The following is a 21,055-nucleotide window of genomic DNA, read 5'->3' on the forward strand; positions in this document are numbered from 1 at the left end:
TATTGATAACGTGCCATGGAGAAAAAGAAAGCAGGGAAGCAGAGTAGTAAGTGCCAAGCTGAAGAGGTAGGGAAGGGTGGTTGTTAGCTATTATATATTAATTGGGCAAAGAAGGGCTTGTTAAAAAACAGAGATGAAAGAAATGAGGAAACAAGCCATGCGTTTATCTGGAGGAAACAGTAATCAGGTAATTGCAATGGCCTGAAGCAGGAAGGACATATTCTTGGAACAGCAAAGAGGCCAGTGAGGCTAGAGCAGAGCCAGTGAGGGGAAAGTGGGAGGAGATACCGCCTGAGAGGGAGCCAGGTCTTATGGTACATGGCAGGGGCATTGGCTTGAACTCTAAGTGAAATGGAAAGGCACTGGATGATGTGAAACAGAGATGTGTCATGGCCTGACTTCCATTTTTAAATGATCACTTTGCCTGTGCATTGGGAAGTAACTGTAGCTTGTTGTTGGCTATTACAGTAAACCAGGTGAGATTTGAGAGTGGCTTGGACCACGGAAGTAGCAGTGGGAATAGTGAGAAGTGGTGAGACTCTTGGAGTTGCTCTGATGAGATTCATTTGTGGAGTGGATGTGGGGTATGAGAAAAAGAGAGGAATCAGGAGGATCGCAAGGTTTTCCATTTAAGCAACTCTTGGATGGAACTGCCTTTTGCTAGAATGAAGAGAACTATAGGGGGAGTAGTTTTGAGTTGCAGGGGAGGGAGCTATGAATCAGGAGTTCAACCTTAGACATTTTGGACTGGAGTTGTCATTTAGATATCCAGTTAATAGGGTTAATTGAAACAATTAATAGGCACATCTTATTAGAGATGTGATTCAAGAGTGCAGTAGTGTATACAATGGAGTTTAGGGCAGACATATAGCCTGGAGATAGAAAATCTCCAGGTTGGTGTCATCAGCATACAGATAAGAGCGAAAGCCATGAGACCAGATGTGATCACCCAGTGAGAGTAATCAAAGGAAAGAATGACCTTGGGGCACGCCAACATTGGGAGTTGGTGAGATGAGGAGAAACCAGCAAAGAAGTGGAAAAAGGGACCAGAGAGATAGACAAGATCAGAGACCAGTGTGCCAAGGACAAGTGAGTGTTCGGCTGTATCCAATGTTGCTGATGGTGGATGCACACTGAATTTTAATGGGAAATGTGAAAAGATAGCTGCCTATACCTCCTACTATTGTATCTACAGCCTCCTAATAATGGTAATAATTAAGAACTAGGATCTATTGATTAGCATGTCCCAAAGATTGTGCCAGGTATGACAAATCTCAAATGCCAACTTGGATGAGTCAGTAGTGACTACCTGGAGCATTGTGTTAAGAAGGATTCTGAGGCTGCCTCTTAACTTAAAGGAAAAGGACCAAGTGTGATATTTGTCATGGACACAGAAAGAGGAAGTGGTATCACAATTGCCAGACATTTTTGATCCCTATGCTTGGACTTTGTATTATCTGTGGGCTCACCACACCACGGGGTGGCATAATTAGCCCCATCTTACAGAAGCAAAAACCTACTTCAGGGAAGTTTGCTAACTTCCCCAAGATGGCAGGGCTAAATATGGCAAAGGGGAGATTTAGCCCTGGTCAGCTGACCTTTGTCCCACATTGCTCAGTTTCTCTCTCCTCCCTCCTTCCAATCATGAAAAGTGCCTAGAATTTCAGATTCCCAGGGTGTGTATCCTCAAATTGAAACATATGACTTTGAAAGCATATAATCAGCAGTGTACACTTAAATGTGCTTGTTCCTTTTTGCTCAAAGAAAATATGGTACAGTTGGATTCATGAACTGATTTAGAGAGATACGTTTGCAAGTTTGAAATCAAGAGAAAAAGAAGCAAACATGAGACAAGAGTAGTCAAAATAAGTCCAATAGCAATTTTTTTTCAACCTCAGGCAGTTGAAGATGACACAGTAAGATACAGTAAGAGCAGCCATTAAAAATATGTCAATTATTTTGTCTCCATCATTCCCACAGCAACCTTATTTTATTTTCTGCCAAAAAATAACTCAGTAGGCACCATGAATTCTTAGCTTCTCCTTTAGCACCAAGCCCTTCCCAGAGTCATTTGTATTAACATTTGCAGAAGATTTATTTCCCTTTGATTCAAATAACTCCACATTCCCAAGAATATCTGGATTGGAGCATGGCCAGCTGCCTGCAGGGCCTGCAGCCATCTCCCTGATCCAGGGTTGCTTCCTGGGTGCCCATGAATGGCTCATTGTTAAAGATGAACCGACTACAGAGAACAGAGGAAACACAGACGAGGAATCAGCGTTGTGATCTGAGGATTGGTCTGGATTTTGAGCAATGAGACTGAGTGGGAGTGGCGAGCACCTCAGGCTGTTATGAGTCAGAGCAATCACTGCCTCCCAGACCAGGGCTTCGGCTAAATGCTGCCCAGTTCATGATCATTGCAAGAGATTCTGAATCCAAGTCCTACCATGCAACCACACATAGGGTGAGAACATGTCCCAAACCAAAAATCACCTTTGGTATTTCTTAACCATTTGCTAGGCATCTTCAAGCATCTTTGAGCCTCTGTTAAGCACTAAATGTATGCAGGGTTAAAAAAATCATCTTGGTATTCAGAGAAAAATCTGAGGTCGTTACAAATAGGCTGGATGGCATGAATAACTGGCCAAAAACAAAGAAAAGTGTTACCTCTATACACCTGTAAGATGGAAGCAGAATCCCGCTCTGATTTTTGCTACTAACTTTCTGATATCCTCTGTTTTTCTCTTCAAGTTAATAGGGCACATTGGAAAAAACATCAGCTACTCGAAATCCACTGCAAAGATAAAAAGTACTATAATTTTAGCATCTCTTGAGATTAATCAACCCTTCACTAAATTCAGTTGCAGAGTGAAAACTATGTTTTACCTGGTATAGACTTTCTACATTAAGATTATATTTATTATTTCAGAAATGTAGTGACATACCCCATAATTAATGCTTGATGAGTATAATTCAATAACCACAAGCTTATAGTTCAGAATATGGCTACGATCAAAGGGTTACACACTCTGGTACTTAGTCAGGCACTTTACCATCCTTATTTGACCTTTTTTTAAATAATCAAAAAACACCATATTTCAAAAAACATTTTTCATGCCACATTACTTTTTTCAACTCTCGGAAATCCATCACAAGACTTCAGAGAACAGCAATGAAGTTATCCAGACACAATAGACTAATAGAGCATGGTCATAATTAATCCAACTGCAGAAACAATAGCCATATCTGCTCAAGAGAAAATGTATCTGACTTTATGCCATGAAAAGAAATAAACATAACTTGCTAAGACAGGCCTCTGTCCTTCAATCGCCCTCCTTACCATCCTGCCATGAAGTCAAAGGTTGTATGGAATCTGAACATCTACTCTATGCAACATCTCAGTCTTCATTAAGGCCATTAATATCCTAAAAACACTGATGAAGGGACATTTGTTGGGTAAAGTCATTTTCCCCTTGACATTTATTATCAGTAGAAAAGTTTTTCTGTTTTAATACCCACATTCTGGCATTTAATTACTGTAATAAAGTCTACTTCTTCACTCTGCCAGCATTATGAAATCACGGCAATGGTTGTAAAAATAAGGGAGGTCACAACCCTTCCCCACACACACGCACACCCACTCTGCAGCTGATATTAAATAGCTTTGGTGGGAAAATGCAGACCTTTAAACTTTCTCTACCAAACTCAATGCATTTCTGTATTTAACTTCTTTAAAACAGTTTGTGTTGTAAGAATTCAAAAACTGCATATGGTCATGGAAAAAAAAAAAAAGAAGGAGCTTATACTTAATTAGCTACTAAGTCCAACTTGGACGAAGCACAATAACAACCATTGCTTTGTGCTAACTATTTTTAATGATATGCATTACATGCGTTGGCCTGTCTTGGTGCCCAGACTGTTCCAGCATCAATTCTGCTTGAGTGTTGTGCTTTTGGCAAAGGATGACAACGGGAAAAGTCTCCATTGTGATGCTTTGCCATTTTGGTGGGGATAATAACTCCTAACAGCATGAGTTCCCTGTAAACCTTAAACCACCACCATAGTTTCATAACCACAAGACAAGTCAGCATCCAAGCACATCAGATGCTCTACAAATATTCTCCTCACACCTCGAGCAGTAATCAGCAGCTTGATTTATTCTCCCTGGGCTCTCATTGAAATCACTGCAGCTATTCTCTTACATAACTGTTAAATTGTTCTGCTTCCAACCAAGACCAAGTCAAACTAATTCAGGATCAAAAAATGGAAAGATTAGCCCAAGAGGGAGTATCTTGGTCACTTTTTTTTTAACCTTCTGGTTCTCTATGGAATAGGAATTTCGTTAGTAAAGGTCTAAGAAAACACCTATTTTTAAAGTAGAATCTTTGGTTTCCGAGTTAAAATAATCCTGAGTAGAGGTACTCTTTGGGGGTCAAAAGTTTGGAATCTCTTCTTGTCCTTAGAATAGGAAATCTCTGAAATACATTGTCTTCCAAAGCAACATAGAGAATATAGAAGTAACATAAAATATTGGAGAACAAGGTATATTAGTTCTGCAAGGAAAGCACCAACACAGCACAGTACAGAGAATGCCAAGCCCAGGCTTGGAAATTCAACCCCTGCTTCAAACAGAGCAACTTTGCTCTCATCTATTTTATGTCCTGGCATTATGCATCAGGTTTTATTCAGGAAGCCTAAGAGCCACTACAACCACTCTGGAAAGCAGTTTGAGGGGAGCACACCCTATGACTGGCAATTCCACTCCTAAGTATGTGTCCTGAAGTAACTTGTCTATATGGGCTCCGAGATGCATGAATAAGAATGTCCACGGCTCTGTTTGTTATCCCTCAATGGCTTCAAACTGGAAGCAACCAAATGTCCATAACTAGTAGAATGGATCAATACATTGTAGTGAATTCACACGGTGGAAAACTATACAGCATTGAGAATAAATAAGCCAGAGGTCTACACTACAACACAAAATCGAATGAAAAAAAGCAAGACACAAAAGAAAACATAAAACTATTCCATTTATATAAAGTTCAAAAATGGGCAATACTAATCTATATTGTTGAAGGATGCACACATAGGCAATAAAACTAGGAAGAAAAGCAAGGAAATGATTATCACAGAAGTCTTAAGAATGTTTTCTTTGGAAGGGATGAGAGCAGGTTGTAATCAGGTGCCAGGACAGGAAGTAGGGGACACTTCTAAGCTGCTGGAAATGTTTTGTTTCTCATCTTTAATTTTTTTTTATATGACTGTGATGGTTAACTTCATTAATTTCATAATCTAACTTTGGTTAGGTTCTAATGTCCAGTTGTTTGGTCAAGCTAGCACTGTTCTGATTGTTACAGTGAGGGGATTTCATGGATTTAAATCATTAGAGAGTTGATTGCATCCATAGCTGATGACATCCACAATCAACAAAGGAAATTGCCTTCAGCAATTAGAGAATTCTCATCCAACCAACTGAAGGCCTTAAAGAAACAACTGATGATTTCAGCAGTCAGAAGAATTTCCATCTCTACCTCACCCAGCCAGCTTCTCATGGAATTCATCTAAACCTCCTTGGAATCCCCAACTTGTGGCCTGCCCTATGGAAGTCAACCTTACCAATCCCCATAGCCGCATCAGCTGATTCTTATAACAAATCAATAAATTTTATACTATATTCTTTTAGTGCTGTTTCTCTAGAGAATCCCAACTTACACACAAATAGTTTGGTTTGGGGTTCACAATTTTAAAAAACAGAAGACACTATTGCTAAAAAATAAAATTTTGAAACATTGCTCCATCAACAGAAGTTTTTTACTGTAAAGACAGGGAAAATAGAGACCAAAAAAAGATTAAAGAAATTGCCCATTTTTCCTTTTGTCCTGATATGTGGCTCTTGGGTCTCAGGTTCTGTCATAGAGCCTCTCCTCTCTTGGAGATCTGAGAAAATGGAGAGGCCAGGCCAGATGGAAAGTATGTATACAATGCCCTTCCCAGTACTTCATTCTGCTTTTTCCCCAAATACCACGTCCAGCCCAAGCTTCTATGTTTATCCTCTCTCTTCCTTCAAGGCAAGGAATTTTCCACCTGGAGAGGGGGTGTTAAGAGGTAGCCTTTCTTTTTCAGTGGTTTAGAAGATCTAAGGTCTGGAGGCTTGGAGGGCCTGTCATTGTCTCATGAAGGTCTTCAGTCCAGTTTGCACATGACCCATTCCTTCCTTCTGTCACTGAACTCACTGGGATCCACAGATGAGGTCCTCCCTCTGAGCCCATAAGACAGATGCACGTCAAATACATACATCCAACTGTAGATGAATATGCCCACTTATAGGCCTCTCTTGATACTTAGTCTATAGCCTCAACTTACTATATTTTGCATTTGGGGACGCTCAACACCAAAATAAAATTTATTAACTACAACTGTTAAATCCAATGCAGCTGTAGACACTTTTCAACCCTCCTTCCAGTGAACAGTGGAAGTGCCAGGGTGAGATGACAGGCTTGTACTTTGGTCACGGGAGGGGTGTCTTCCTGAACTCCTACTACTTCAAGCTGCCAGGTACGTATTGCTTTTATGATGGGGTTGTATTAGTTTCCTGTGGTTCCTGTAACAACATCCCTAAAATGTTTGGTTTAAAGCAACAGAAAATTTTTCTCCCACAGTTCTGGAGGCTAGAAGTCCAAAAAAGGGTCGGCAGGCTCATGTTTCCTCTGAGGGTTTCAGGAACAATCTGCCCCGTCCCCCTCTCCTAGCTACTGCTGGTCACTGGCAGCCCTTGGCAGCCCTTGGCTTGTTGACGCACTGCTCCAGCCTCTGCTTCTGTCTACGAATGGACTTCTCTTCTCTGCAGCTCTGAGTCCAAATTTCATTCTTCTTGAAAGGATACCAGCCAATGGATTAAGCCCCAGCCTAACCCAGTATGACCTCACCTTAACTTGACGGCATCTGCAAAGACCTAATTTCCAAATAAGAGCACATTTACAGATACCACATTAGGACTTCAACAAATCTTTTTGGGGAGGATAATTCAACCCACTGCAGAGGTTTTTAAAAATTAGTTTTTCCCCTTTCTTTAAAGAAAAATCAGTTGCTGAGCAAATGTCCAGTTAAACTTTGTCTAGAAAGTAAAGTTGTGTGTTAAGGATTTCTACATGAGACATTTGGGGACAGCATCACATACAGATGGGTACAAATAACATAGTTTTTAAGGGTTATACAGGAGTCTGCACTTCTACTAGATTTTTCCAAGTCAGTGGCATTCTTAGATTTTGAGAATCTAAAAAAAAAAAACTTTTTAAAGAAGAAATCCAGAAGACAGAATCCAAAGAAGTGAATGAAAGGGTAAAAGAAAAAAAACCCTAAGTACTGATCATTGTGTTTGTTCCAGGCAGTTTCACAAACAGGAAACCTATAGGACAGACCCAAAAGCTTACCACAGGAATCTCAGCCACTGCAAAGATTGCCAATCCCGGTGTCTGTTCTACCTGTCAGTGTAATATCCATTACTACAACTTTGCAGGACAATAAAAGAATCTAGATAGTCCCTGAGTGTTCAGAGTAAGGTAATTTAAACTGCTTTCCTGTTCAGCATTTGCATCACTTCCCCGAAAAAGTAACAAATACCCATCCAAAGATCTGCATTCCAGGACCAGAAATTTCAAACTCGATAAAGCAAAGGTAAAAAGGTGAGGCTATGTTCTGGTAAGGGGAGGAATTCTAAGATAATTCTCCTAAAAAATGAAATTACAGAGGGGCCAAAAATCCAGGGTTGCTCATACCACCAACTAGAGAAAAAGTACAAAAGGGGAGAACAAGTAAAAACGTTGGCAGCAAAAGGAAAAATATTATGTACGAAAATCCAAATAAAGGGCCCTGAACCACTTCTCTCCAAATAAATTTGCTGTCGCTCTCAAAGGAGTCCATACATAGGTAGTTTTCCAGGCCTGGATAAACAAGAAAGAAGTGTCATTTCAAGAAGAACTGGCCACGGGGTAAATAATAATAATAATAATAATAACAAATGCTTTGCCAGAAAATCAACAATATTTTCAATCTCCCGCCTTCTTTGGAGAAGGCCAGTGTAGTCAAAAACATCCAAAGAAGTCAAATCTTCTCTGTGTCATGTGGGCTGTTCGCTAGTACTAGATAAAGCACAACAAAAGAAGTGATTATTTTTCTCCTCTAAATGACCCAATGCATGAGGATTTGATTGGCCTTCTTCTCTGCACCTTCATCAGGTTGAACTCAACTTGTTTAAATCCCAGAGATATCCCTTCTTGGAAAACATTCCAAAGGAACAGGCCCTCTCATCCTCTGCTCTATGCTAGTGGTACCCTACCCATGCTCCACTGCACCGCTTGGGTCCAGCTCCGCAGCCGCAGCCGCAGCCGCAGCCGCGCGCAGTGTCTCGGGTCCTTGGATTCCTGGGACACTAGGTGTGCAGCACTCATCGTGACCCAAGTCCACAGAGCGTTGTACAGGGGCTTACCTGCTCCCCAAATGTGCACGACTTGTTTCCCCAACCAGATTCTAATGTCTTGAAAGACAGCGGTCTTTCTTGTACTGTCTTCTCCATCTGCTACCACCGTGCGGAGGCCACAGGACGTGCACAAACCTTGCCCTGTGATTCATTTGCCCCGCGCAGTCTTTCCCCTCCAGAGCTCAGGACCGTCCCCCAGAAATAAATTGCCTTACAAGGTTAAGGCACCATCTGTCGTGCGGCCTCTGTTGCATAAGTACCTTCTCATACTATGTTTTGCTTTAGGCAAAAAGTGGACAGAGCCCGGGGTAGACACCGTGACTGGGGTGGCTTGTTGACGTGGCGCCGGCGAGACGCGACTCGGTTTCCTCCCGGCTGGAAGGCGCCGGCCTGCGGCCTCGGTCTCCAGGTCTCCACGTCGGGGAGGACCCGGACATCCGCTTTGACGTGTCCTCCCGACAAAGGAAGACAAGACCTGGGCAAGTCCTTATTGATCCTTTAGATTTAATTGAAGATAGAAAAAAGGAACCATGGGGATGGAGGTAGACTCTTAGTAACAAACTTCATGATTATCTGGCGTTCTTTGGCTTTACCCAGAGTCAGTCTTTCTGTTGATTGCATCTGAATTGAATACTATAAGGACTGCCAACTCTAGCATATGAATTGCCCTTCTCAATTTAAAATCTCCATACTTCTAACATGTATCGTGATTTTAAATTGAGAAGTTCGTTAATTCGAAATAAGCAACTAAAGGTATTACCCCAAGAACATGTTTAGGATAAAATCAATGGAGGATGGAATTTATCCAATGATCAGGGAAATTTAGGAAACTTTTGTGTGTGTGGCATGCAAATGTGAACCACAGTTTTAAGGTCAATATTCCAAATCTGCAGATTTGTTCAATAAAGATTAGAGATTCAAAATGTGGTTTAGCTCTGTCATAGAAAGTTCTCAGCAGAGTGGAGGATATGTTCTTATTTTTAAAAGAGATCCTATAGTGATGGTATGGTTGCCCATGACAAACTCTGGGATTTGTCCTGTAACTACTTGTTGAAGGTAACTACTTGTTGAAGAGTGCTTTGAAAACCTAATGATTTTTTCTTTCTTTGCTTCGTATGTATGCTACATTAAACAATAAAAAAAAAAGTTAAAAAAAATGAATTTCTAGTACTAAGCAAGGTGAGGAGAATGGATTTTATGTGGAACTGGTAGTGTCTGAACAATTTCGTGTGACCTATCAAACATTTCTATTTTAAATTTGCATAAATTTCAGCTTTCATCAGAATTAATTTTTCTCCTAATTTCTATTGGTTTATTTTGGTATTCCTTTTCTAAATCCTGAAGTCAGAGAGTTTGGGTATTTTTGTCATTTTTTAAAATTACAATAAAGTGTTTGAGAATATATTTAAATAGATCCTGTAGAAAAATTATAAGAATCAATTAAGGAAATCAATTTACTTCCCAAAGTCTATTCTGTCAGTCCTATATTTGGAGTAGATTATGAGATAGAAGAAAAGTCACTGCCCTTGAAGCTCTGACAATTAAATAAATTCAGAATGATGCTGAAATAGACTCTGATGATCACACAGATGCTTTTGTAGCTTTTTTGCTAATGGCAACAAGGTTACTCACAAAATGGATTCCCAGGGGGAATTCACAGAGGAACTGTGGCTTTACCAGCCCACCCTTTTTGAAGATGGCCTGAAAGATCTTCTGGATGAGAAAATATTCATCAATTGCATCTTAAAAGCAAATGAGAAAAGTCTTCCTTGCCACAGATTGATTTTGTCAGCTTGTAATCCTTTACTTCTGTAATTTTTATCTGAAATCAATGAGGAGAAAAAAAAAGGAGGTAGTGGATCCTGCTATGCTTGTTTTAATGATCAAATACGTGTACTCTGACAGTATTGATCTCAGTGACGGAAATGTGCAAGATATTTTTGCATTGGCCAGCTGTTTTCAGAGTCCCTCCATGTTCACTGTGTGTGTCTCTTATCTTCAAAAAAGACTGGCTCCTGGTAACTGCCTTAGCCATCCTGAGATTAGGGCTACTTCTTGACTGCACAGGACTTGCCATTTTTGCCCATGAATTTGTTTCTGATCACTTTATGCAGATTTGTAAGGAAGAGAACTTTGTGCAACTTTCTCCACAGGAACTGATCTCAGTCATTTCAAATGACAGTCTAAATGTAGGAAAGGAAGGAACAGTATATGAGGCAGTGATGAAATGGGTATGAACAGACAAAGAAGACCTAGTTAAAAACTTCAGCAAAGTGTCTGATTGCATCCATTTCCACCTTATGACAGAAAAATATTTTGAAGATCATGTTGAGAAAGAGGATCTCATTAAAAGCAACCCTGAAATCCAGAAAAAAATCAGAGTTCCAAAAGATGGCTTTGCCGGCAAACTCCCAGAGCCTAGCAAAAACACAGAGAAAATTGGGGCTGCTGAGGTGATATTGGTGATGAAGATTTACTTCCTGATTACCTAATGACCTTCCTAGGCATGGGATGTTTGGCAAAAAACCCATCCTTTTGATTAAGGACACAGCTGCAGTAGCTTATGATCCCACAGAAAATGAATGCTGCCTTACTGTACTGGCTGAGCAGAATCTCAGAAATCATTCCCACGTTGTTACCAAACAAAGTCAGGTGGTAGAAGGACTGTATATGGATGAAGAGAGTAAGGATCAACCTTTCCAGTCTTCCTTCTCCCAGCTTGACAATGCATCTTCTGAGTAAGTTGAACTTCCTCCCCTGCCCTCAGCCATCTAATGTCTCTTCAGTCTGGAAGAGGTAAATGACAAAATCTATACAATTGCTGGCAAAGACCTTCAAACAGAGGCTTTGCTGTAATGAGTATTGTGCTGTGATCCTAGGCTTGTTAAATGGAATGAAGTACAAATTTCCTATTAAATTCCGTAGCCATAATGTGACTTCACATAATGGGATGGTGTATTGTCTGGGAGGAAAGACAGATGATAAAAAATGTACAAACAGGGTTTTTATCTACCACCCCCAAAAAAGGACATTGGGAAGATCTGGCTCACATGAAAACCCCTCATTCCATGTTTGGAGTGGCAGTCCATAAAGGCTAGATTGTGATCACAGGAGGTGTCACTGAAGATGGTCTTTTAGCCTCAGCTGAAGCTTTTGACCTTACAACCAATAAATGAGAAGTAATGCAAGAATTTCCCCAAGAAAGAAGTTCCATCAGTTTGGTCAGCCTAGCTGGATCCTTGTATGCCATTGGTGGTTTTCTTATGATTCAACTGGAATCTAAAGCGTTTGCATCCACTGAAGTCGATGACTTGTGGAAGTATAAAGATCATAAAAAAAATGGGTTGGGATGTTGAAGGAAATACATTACGCTTCAGGAGCTAGTTGCCTAGCAAGACGTTTAAATCTCTTCAAACTGTCGAAACCAATTTTTTTTTTAGTCAAGGTGACAAAACATAGTAAATTGCAAGGTAGTTTGTTTGGATAATAGAGCTTTGATTTATTCTGTGTTTTTTTGTTTGTTTTTTTTTAAGCCTATACAGAGAGTCCTGCAGAAATCTATCATTCGCTGAGGTGTCTCAGAGGTTAGCAGTGGGTAACAAAAACTCAGTCATTGAATCTTCAATGTAATGATTGGCATTTTTTTTCTTTTTGGGGGAAGGTACAGAATCTGGGAATTGAATCTGCATCTCCTGCATAGCCAGCAAGGATACTACCAGTGAGTCACCCTTCACCACCCAATCATCAGCATTTAAAATAGGTTTCCAATAAGAAATTAAATACTATGTTGAACAAATTTGAAAAAAAAAATGTGGACAGAAACTAAAATCACCCCCAGGTCAGTGAGGGTGCATTTTCTGGGAAACAGTGACTCTCAGTGCTAGAACACAGTTCAAGTCACTACTAAACTCCAACCTACCATAATGGTAACAAAGTTCATGACCACCCTGGGTCAGAGACAAGGGCAGGATTGCTGTGAATACCAAACAAATGTAAGGAAAAAATTGAAGCTTTCCCAGCAATTTGGAACTAAGCTTCCAAATCTCCCAACAGTAACATATGTTCTGCTATAAGGTATTATTTAGATTCCTAAAAATAAGCTGTGTAGTCAAAAATAGTGATGTTCAAGCACTTGTTTTAGTGGAGGAAGGTGGCTGTGGTTAGGATTAAAGAGTTTCAGACATGATAACCAACAATAGAGGAGTTTTATTTTATAGTTATAAGTAAACATTATTATCATAACCTAAAATGTGTTTATCTGTTGACCAAAGTTGACAAAACACACGCAAATGATCCAATCCACACACTCAAGAACCCAAGCAGTCTTCTCCATCACTTTGGCTTTCATTTTGCGACTCTGCTTGTTGAATCTCCAATCTTAAACCAAAGAGCAAGGAAGTATAAGGGCAAACTGCAGAGCAGCTCAATAAGGAGGCAAAGCAAAAGCATCTTCCTTGACTTTGCAGGGCCATCGTGTTTCCCCTTCCTCCTTGAGGTCCTGGTTCCTTTGTTCACCTACAAATGAAAGCAATTGCATAACACAAAATGCTCCTTAATTAGTAGAACATTTCATATTTAATTTCCACTAGGAAAACTCCCAATGTAGGAGAAATGGCTGAACTCCAGCCTCAAAATTAAATCTGGGCTTTTCACATCAATCACTGACTTCCCGGGGCCACATTTGTATTTTAAGTGATGTTACTGTGAGAGAGATATGATGATAGAAACACTAACCTTTACTCCCCACTGGCCCTGCAGATTAAATTTCCCCCTCCAAGGCAGAAAAATGGGTATTGCACAATCACAGAACCAAAAGACCTAGTAGAAAAAGCCTGTTATGGCTTCTTAAGGTATGGCCATGTCTCCACAGCAAAAATGATGCCCGAGGTGAGAGTCTCTGCAGCAATACCTTCAGGAAAGCTCCGTGTGTTACATGGCTTATTTGGATATGGATTCTTAAATGAGGGTCAACAATAGTGAAAGCAAGCAGGTCCTGAGGAAGGTAAGACTGAAAATCTAGTAAAAAAAAACAAGTCATTTTATTCATTTTCTACAGAACCCACCAAATCCATCCTAAATGAATGGGTGAAAAAATCTTACTGCCATGTTACCAGTTAGGATCATTAATCCCTTCCAGTACTGACATATGGTTCTAAGCTTATTAGGGATTTTGAGTAAAAAGCTCATACAATTGGTTTTCCGACAGACTCATTGTAAGTTCTTCTGAGGCTCTGGGAGAGGCAAACCTGCTACACTATTATTATTACTAACATGACTCCAATGCTCTAGAAACGTGGATGACACAGTTCGTCCCTATGACAACCTAATGAGGAAGCTTTCAGTAGCCGCATTTTACAGATGTGGAAACTGAGTGCTTCAGTTTGTTAGAGCTGCCAGAATACAATATAACAGAAATGGAGTGGCTTTTCAAAAGGAAATTGATTACAAGTTTACAGTTCTAAGACCACAAAGATATCCAAACTAAGGCATCCAGGGAAAAATACCTTGACTCAAAAAAGGCCAATGAGTCCAGAACACTCCATCAGCTGGGAAGGTATGTGGCTGGAACCTGCTGGTCCTTTGGCTTTTGGTTTCAAACAGCTTCCCCAGGGGTGTTTTCTTTCTGCATCTCCAAATGCCTGGGTCTCATGCTGGCTCTTTCCATTGGCTGTTGGCTCTGAACTCTCTCCAAAATGTTTCCCCTTTTAAAGGACTCCAGTAAACTAATTGAGACACACCTTAAATGGGCAGAGTCACAGCTCCATCTAAGCAAAAGGTCACAGCCATTACTGAATGGATTATGTATCCATGGAAACGATCTGATCAATGTTTCTCCCCACCTACAGTATTGGATTAGGATTAAAGGACTTGGCTTTTCTGGGGTACATAATAGTTTTAAACTGGCAGGTTGAGGTTTAGGGAAGTTAAATATCTTGCTCAAGAGTGTTAAATATCTTGCTCAAGAGTGTGTACCTGGTAAACTTAGTAGAATCAAGATTCAAGCCCAAACATTCTGATATAGGACCCATGGGCTTAATCACATTGCCTCTCCCGTGAAAGGCATGAGGATAAGAGGTAGAAAGAATGATTGGTGATTTCTCTGCCAACCCTATGCAGAGGGTGCTTCTGGTGCCCATATCATGCCCCCCTCAGCCTGCCTCTGATTTCAGCCACAGCTTTGGCAGACAGTTCCATAGAAACTCAGAGCAATTTTCTGATTTTCTGCCTCAAGCTTCTCTCCAAAGGTGCTGGAGCCTGCTCAGCTTTCATTCAAACCAACTTGGAAGTTGGGGCATGAGAACTGTAGACAAATGCCCCAGCCTCCCAGACTTCTGGCAGACAATTCTGGAGATAGTCCAAATTGAACTCTGTTGTCCACAAAACCAATCTTGGTAGCATATCCTCATACTGGCTTTTTCTCCTTCCCTTCTAGACTCTCCCCACTTCCTCACAAATTTCTTAGGATCTTCTCCAAAAAAAGCTTTTGAACCTTAGATTGTCTCTTAGACTTGCTTTTGGGAAACCAAACATCACACCTTTGCAGCATGATGAACTGGAGGGCTTCTTAAGGCTCCCGCCTAATCTATTATTCAGCAACTTTTAAATCACTCACAGAGTTTCAAAGACTTTCCACTTAGCCCTGAAAGAAGTCTATGAAGAGCTACACTCCTGAAGGAACTCCTGCCATGTAGGTATGTGGAGATGCAAGTGTGGGACAGTTCCCCATGTGACAATCTACCTAAAGGTTAGGGAGCACAAGCGATTGGATCTGCATTTCTAGCTAAATTTTCAAGACGTGGAAGGATCATTCTGCTCACTAGTCTGTACAGAGGCTTAGCATAATTCTGTATTAAATTATCCAGGAAAGCTCTGAACCCCCCAGTCCAGACTGGCAGCGGCTCTGTTTATACAGGTCCCACAGCACTCTGGTTGGCTTTCTATGCAGTAGCCTTGGATCATGCCCATCAGACATGAGGAGTTTCCACAGATCTTTCCTGGATAACTCCATGTCCGATCCTGACTTTCTCTGAAATGGCTGGCTGGTTCCACATTTGGTTAAATCCACACACAGGGCACTATACTCTGGAATCTCCCTTTCTGTAGGCCCAGAATTTTCCAGGACCTCAATTTCTGGTTTCTTTTTACTCAAGAGTTCAGTTTTCAGCTTATCTCTTTCCTGTCGCATTTCACTATAAGCTGCGAGGAGAAACCAGGCTGCACTTTCCACATTTAATTTGGAGGTCTCCTAGAGACACTAGACATATTAATGAGGATAAGAGAAAAACAGAAGCCCAAAAGCAAATTTTTGATGTTGTTTATGAAGTAGATGGATGTCCGGCTAATCTTTTGTCTTCTCACCGAAGCTTAGTACAACGAATTGAGACAATTTCTCTAGGTGAGCACCCCTGTGACAGAGGAGAACAAGTAACTCTCTTCCTCTTTAATGACTGCTTGGAGATAGCAAGGAAACGCCACAAGGTTATTGGCACTTTTAGGAGTCCTCATGGCCAGACCAGACCTCCAGCTTCTCTTAAGCATATTCATCTAATGCCTCTTTCTCAGATTAAGAAGGTGCTGAACATAAGAGAGACAGAAGATTGCCATAATGCTTTTGCCTTGCTTGTGAGACCACCAACAGAGCAGGCCAATGTGCTGCTCAGTTTCCAGATGACATCAGAGGAACTCCCAAAAGAAAACTGGCTAAAGATGCTGTGTCGACATATAGCCAACACCATTTGTAAAGCAGATGCTGAGAATCTTATTTATACTGCTGATCCAGAATCCTTTGAAGTAAATACAAAAGATATGGACAGTACATTGAGTAGAGCATCTAGAGCAATAAAAAAGACTTCCAAAAAGGTTACAAGAGCATTCTCTTTCTCCAAAACTCCAAAAAGAGCTCTTCGAAGGGCTCTTATGACATCTCATAGTTCAGTGGAGGGAAGAAGTCCTCCCAGCAATGACAAACATGTAATGAGTCGCCTGTCTAGCACATCATCTTTAGCAGGTATCCCATCTCCCTCCCTTGTCCTTCTTTGAAAGGAGAAGTCATACTTTAAGTAGATCTACAACTCATTTGATATGAAGCTTAAATAAGTCAAGTTGTAAAAACTTGCAAACACCTTATATTCAAATAAGAAACGAACTTAAATGGTACTTTTCCTTAGCACTTGGTGAATGTTTTATTTTTCAAGTTAACTCATATAAAAAATTCCAATTTTGGTGTAATTTATTTCTTGGCTCAAATTCCTAGTACAAAGACCACAAATTTAAGTTATTTATGATCTCAGTAGCTTTGTGCCCCTGATACAGTAAATAATTTTTATTGGAGGTGCCACGTACTACTGTGAATCTATTTGTATAGTGTCTGTGAATGAATTTATGGAAATACATATTTGTATATCCCAATTTGTACAGAAATTAAGTGATATTCACAATACTTACTGGATAAAAGCCTACATAAATTCCTGATTAAATAGTAGGGCCTTGTTTCACATGTGATGTTTGAAAGTTATTTAACTGCTGCTTTTGTATAGTTTATTTTCTTCTCAAATGTTTCCAGGATCTAGCATATAGATTTAAAAAGCTTTGCGCCTGGTAACAAGATTAACAGTTACAGAATATTGTTTCAAAATGCTGTTACAAATTGAGATAAAGACAAAAATTTAAAAATATTGTGTATTTTGCAGAAACTTAATATTTGTTGTATACTTCAGCTGTTTCAGAGACAGGATGTTTATGGTAATTTTTAGCCCCCAACGAAAATATTTTGAATGAGAAGACCATGAGAAAATTGTGATAAAGATATTTATACTCTCTATGAAATAAAAATCTAAAGTTTCCATCAGTTTTACCAATCTGTGAAATACATAGAAGTGTGTGTGGTCAACTTCTTATTGTCATAATTAAATGTAAACTTAAAATACACTTATTTGCTGTTGTGAAGTATTTTTCAAGCTCTGATGTTATCTTTTACAATAATCTTTTTTTGTAGTCAGTAATACAAAATAATCAAATTCCTATGAACAAATCTATTTTTCCTACCTGTTTAGGGAGTAGTGCGAACATTTAATTGCCATGTAACAATTTTCGATAATCTGTTTTAATAGTTAAACTGACTATATAGGTTTTTTTATGCCATGTATGTGCCACTTTTGAGGATAGTAAATGATTCTTTATTGCTATATTTTAAAAACAGTTGTATTAGTAAGAACTGTGTAAATAAATACTTAAAACCCCAAAAAAAAATTATCCAGGAAAACAATTCTGGTTCTCTATTATCACCTGAATATGTGTGTATCCAATCCAGAAGAATCTTAAGCACAATTGACTCTTCATCCAAGTAAAATTTTCTAAGGTCACCCCCTTCCTGATTGTATGACTTGATTGGCATTCTGGGTGACAGTTCCCAGAAACCCATGGGGTATGTCTAAAGAGAAGTGTAGGGACAGAAGGAGAAGGGACACAATGTCACTAACCGTAAGTTTCATCTAGTCCAACCCTGTCTTTTCACAGATGAGTTGAACTTTTCTCAGCAAGTTGACATGTCATGCACCAGGCATCCCCAGCCAGTAAGAACTAAAAGTAGGGTCTAGTTTCCAGACCAGTGTTTGCTTCTCCCCTATACTGAACTGCCTCCTTCATAAAGAGCCAACCGCTGACAAAACCCAACTTAATGCATTCCTCATAGCCTCTGTCTCCAGCTGCTCTAAAATCAGTACAGTATAATGTTTATTGCAAATACCAGAAACGCTACCACCTTGCCTATATGAATAATCATGAAAAATTCAGAGTTCCTCAAAAATATACCATGCAGTCAGTGATGGACCCAAGGGTTGCATAATAATCATAGATTCATGGAATTTTGGATCTGAAAAAGGTCTGGTTGATGGTCATTCACTGTTAAGTGTCCTGAATGTGGAGAAACTATTTAAGACCTGGTAATTTGTTTTTAATTAAAAGAAATTAGTTTCACTCTGTGGTATTCCTTTCTACTCATAGTCTTACATTCCTGTTCTTAAGAAAACTAACCTCAGACCCTCTTATTTAGATATCCACACTAGGAATAAGCTCAGCCTGTTGACCAAACAGTCATGGCTAGGTGTAGCCATGCATCTCCCAGCAGAGATGAAAAGGCACCCTGCCTAGAAATAAACAGACACACGAAGGGCTGGCCTCAGAACTAATCTTATGAAGTGGCAACAAAGTTCTTTAGGAGGTACTAGAAGCATAGTAGTGATTGTGTGGAGCTGGGATCACAATCCCAGCTCTACCACCTAACAGCTGTGTGACCTTGAGAAAGTTACTTGACATCTCTAAACCTCAATTCCTAATCTCTAAAGCAGAAGCAGTGATAATAATAGTAGCTACAATCTAGGGTTCATGGTGAGGAATTAGTGAAATCATTCACATAAAGAATTTAGCACAAAACCCCAGCCAACGGTATTCCTATAAACCCTAAAGAATACCCAGGGTTCTATTGGAGATTCTATAAAAGTTTCACTCAGTAAATTTATTTTTCAGAAACTTCACACGTCCAGATGGTACCTAGGCCAGATGAGCCCTGACACCTAGCATTACCAGCTTCTCCAAGAGTATCAACCCTGTCCCTTAATGTCAACACCCTGTTCAAATTAGAATGGTCATTGCTCAAATATCCTTAAAGTTGGGGAGAAGGAGGGTTATAACAGAGAAGGTAGATCAGACTTAACAAATGAGTATGACTACTGAATCATTAGATTGAAATTTCTTTTTAGTCTCCAGGGTCTTAGAGTAGCTAGAAGGAAACACCTGAAACTGTGAAACTGTGAGTCATAACATATTTTGAAATTTATTTTAAAACTACTTGTTAAAATGTACTTGGAAATTTATAGCTTTTTTGTATATATATTGTATTTCACAACAAAAAAATGTTAAAAAAAAAAAAAAGAATTTAGAATAGTGTCTGGTCTACAATAAGTGCTCAGTAATTGCTTGCCCTTATTTTGTAGTTATAGGCTCCAACCTCCATGATCCACAGATGAGGCCCAGCAAGACAAAGGACCCCACTCTCTGGCTTTCATAGCAACAGAGCTATGTATGGGCAGAAACCCCTTATCTCACATGAAAACCCTTGTGATCAGGGCTGCCCTGTCTTTTTAACCAGGAAAGTCTGGTTTATCTCAAAACTTTGATAAAAACTCATCACTTAACCTAAATTTGACCTCAGAGCTCACAGACTTAGAAAGAAAAGCTAAGAAATAGGAACTGAAAATGTTAAATAAATAAATTGGTGCACACTTTGGCAGCACATATACTAAAACTGGGATGATACAGAGAGGATTAGTATGGTCCCTGTGCAAGGATGACACACAAATTCATGAAATGTTCCATATTTTCCTATATGTACATTACTAGAATAAAATTAAAAAAAAAAAAAAAGCTGAGCAAAAGCAAGTAAATGCATATCTGTCGGCCAAGAAAATCCTTGACCTTGTAAAGTGTGCCTTAAATCCTGTTTAAAACATATTTAGTTTTCCTTTGCTCTTACATCAAATGTGGATCTTTACAGCCTTCATCCAAAGACCACCACATTTTAAAAAAGGATCCCTGTTTCTACTTGGCCTTTTCACAGGCTGTACCAGGCTTTTCTTACCTCATCAATTCTGCCTTTGTAATTGTGATTTACTTAGAGTTTAACAAACTTGGGCAGTTCACTGGACAATAGCCCAAGGCTACAGGGCAACTAAGGGACTGAATTAGGGTAAAATTCAGAGCTTTCAGTCTGCCAGCCAAGCACTTTCTCCTTAGTCACACTGCTGCTGAGCAACTCCCAGCCCCATAGAGAAGCTAACTAGTTCTGGTGTCCTCTCTAAGGCTCTGGACTATTACACCTTTCAAGCACATGGTGTCCTTCCTCTAAAGTTCTTGGACAATTTAAAGAAACCATGTGGCTATCTTTCTTTGATCAGATTTACAATCCATGATATTCATCATTCATAATGCAAAGCATCACTGAAGATTTCTTTCCCAGACCATCCTGCTCCACTCCTTTTGACTGTGTTCTAGCCTAGAAACCATCCAGCATGAGTGGTTTGCAACCCTGACAATGCACTAGAATTACCTGGAGAACTTTTATTAATTCTAAAGATGCCTGAATATTGCCCCAGACCATCTGAGACTGAACCTCTGAAGATGGAATAGAGGGTTTTGAAATTTCTCAGTACTCTCCAGGTGATAATGATGGCCAAAAAAGGATTGAGAAACTCTGCCCTAATTAAAATGGGAAGTCAGAGTACAACATTGCTGTGGGGCTACGTGGGCAGGCCATGTTTTAAGATGAAAAGCTGCAAAAATACAAGTCACCTCAAGAATGAGAAGTGACCCTAATTCACTACTGAAGGGAAGACATCCCTCACCTTATTTAGGAATCACATCTGCAGGACTCATTTCTACCTGGGGTTATTGAGGGCCTGATCCCCAAACGCCAACCAACATCACACTCTGAATGCTGGTCTTATCTGACCGAATGCTGCTTCCAACCTTGCAACAGTGACAGCTCCTGCACACCTCTAAACTTCACTGCAGAGTAAGCACAGT

The 21,055-nt window shown here is 39.9% G+C and overlaps 1 non-coding gene and 2 pseudogenes across 1 annotated transcript; all 3 read left to right on the forward strand.

Moving 5' to 3' along the window:
• Nucleotides 1-6,488: 6,488 nt before the first annotated feature.
• LOC143645773 (BBSome complex member BBS5 pseudogene) lies at nucleotides 6,489-10,108 on the forward strand (annotated as a pseudogene).
• Nucleotides 10,109-10,111: 3 nt separating this feature from the next.
• LOC143645774 (kelch-like protein 41 pseudogene) lies at nucleotides 10,112-11,963 on the forward strand (annotated as a pseudogene).
• A 7,785-nt stretch (nucleotides 11,964-19,748) lies between these two features.
• Nucleotides 19,749-19,855, forward strand: LOC143647443 (U6 spliceosomal RNA). Its single transcript, XR_013158070.1, has one exon. It is a non-coding gene; the product is annotated as a U6 spliceosomal RNA (small nuclear RNA).
• Nucleotides 19,856-21,055: the final 1,200 nt, after the last annotated feature.

This window comes from Tamandua tetradactyla, chromosome 9 (assembly GCF_023851605.1).
Source record: "Tamandua tetradactyla isolate mTamTet1 chromosome 9, mTamTet1.pri, whole genome shotgun sequence".
Classification (NCBI taxonomy): Eukaryota; Metazoa; Chordata; class Mammalia; order Pilosa; family Myrmecophagidae; genus Tamandua; species Tamandua tetradactyla.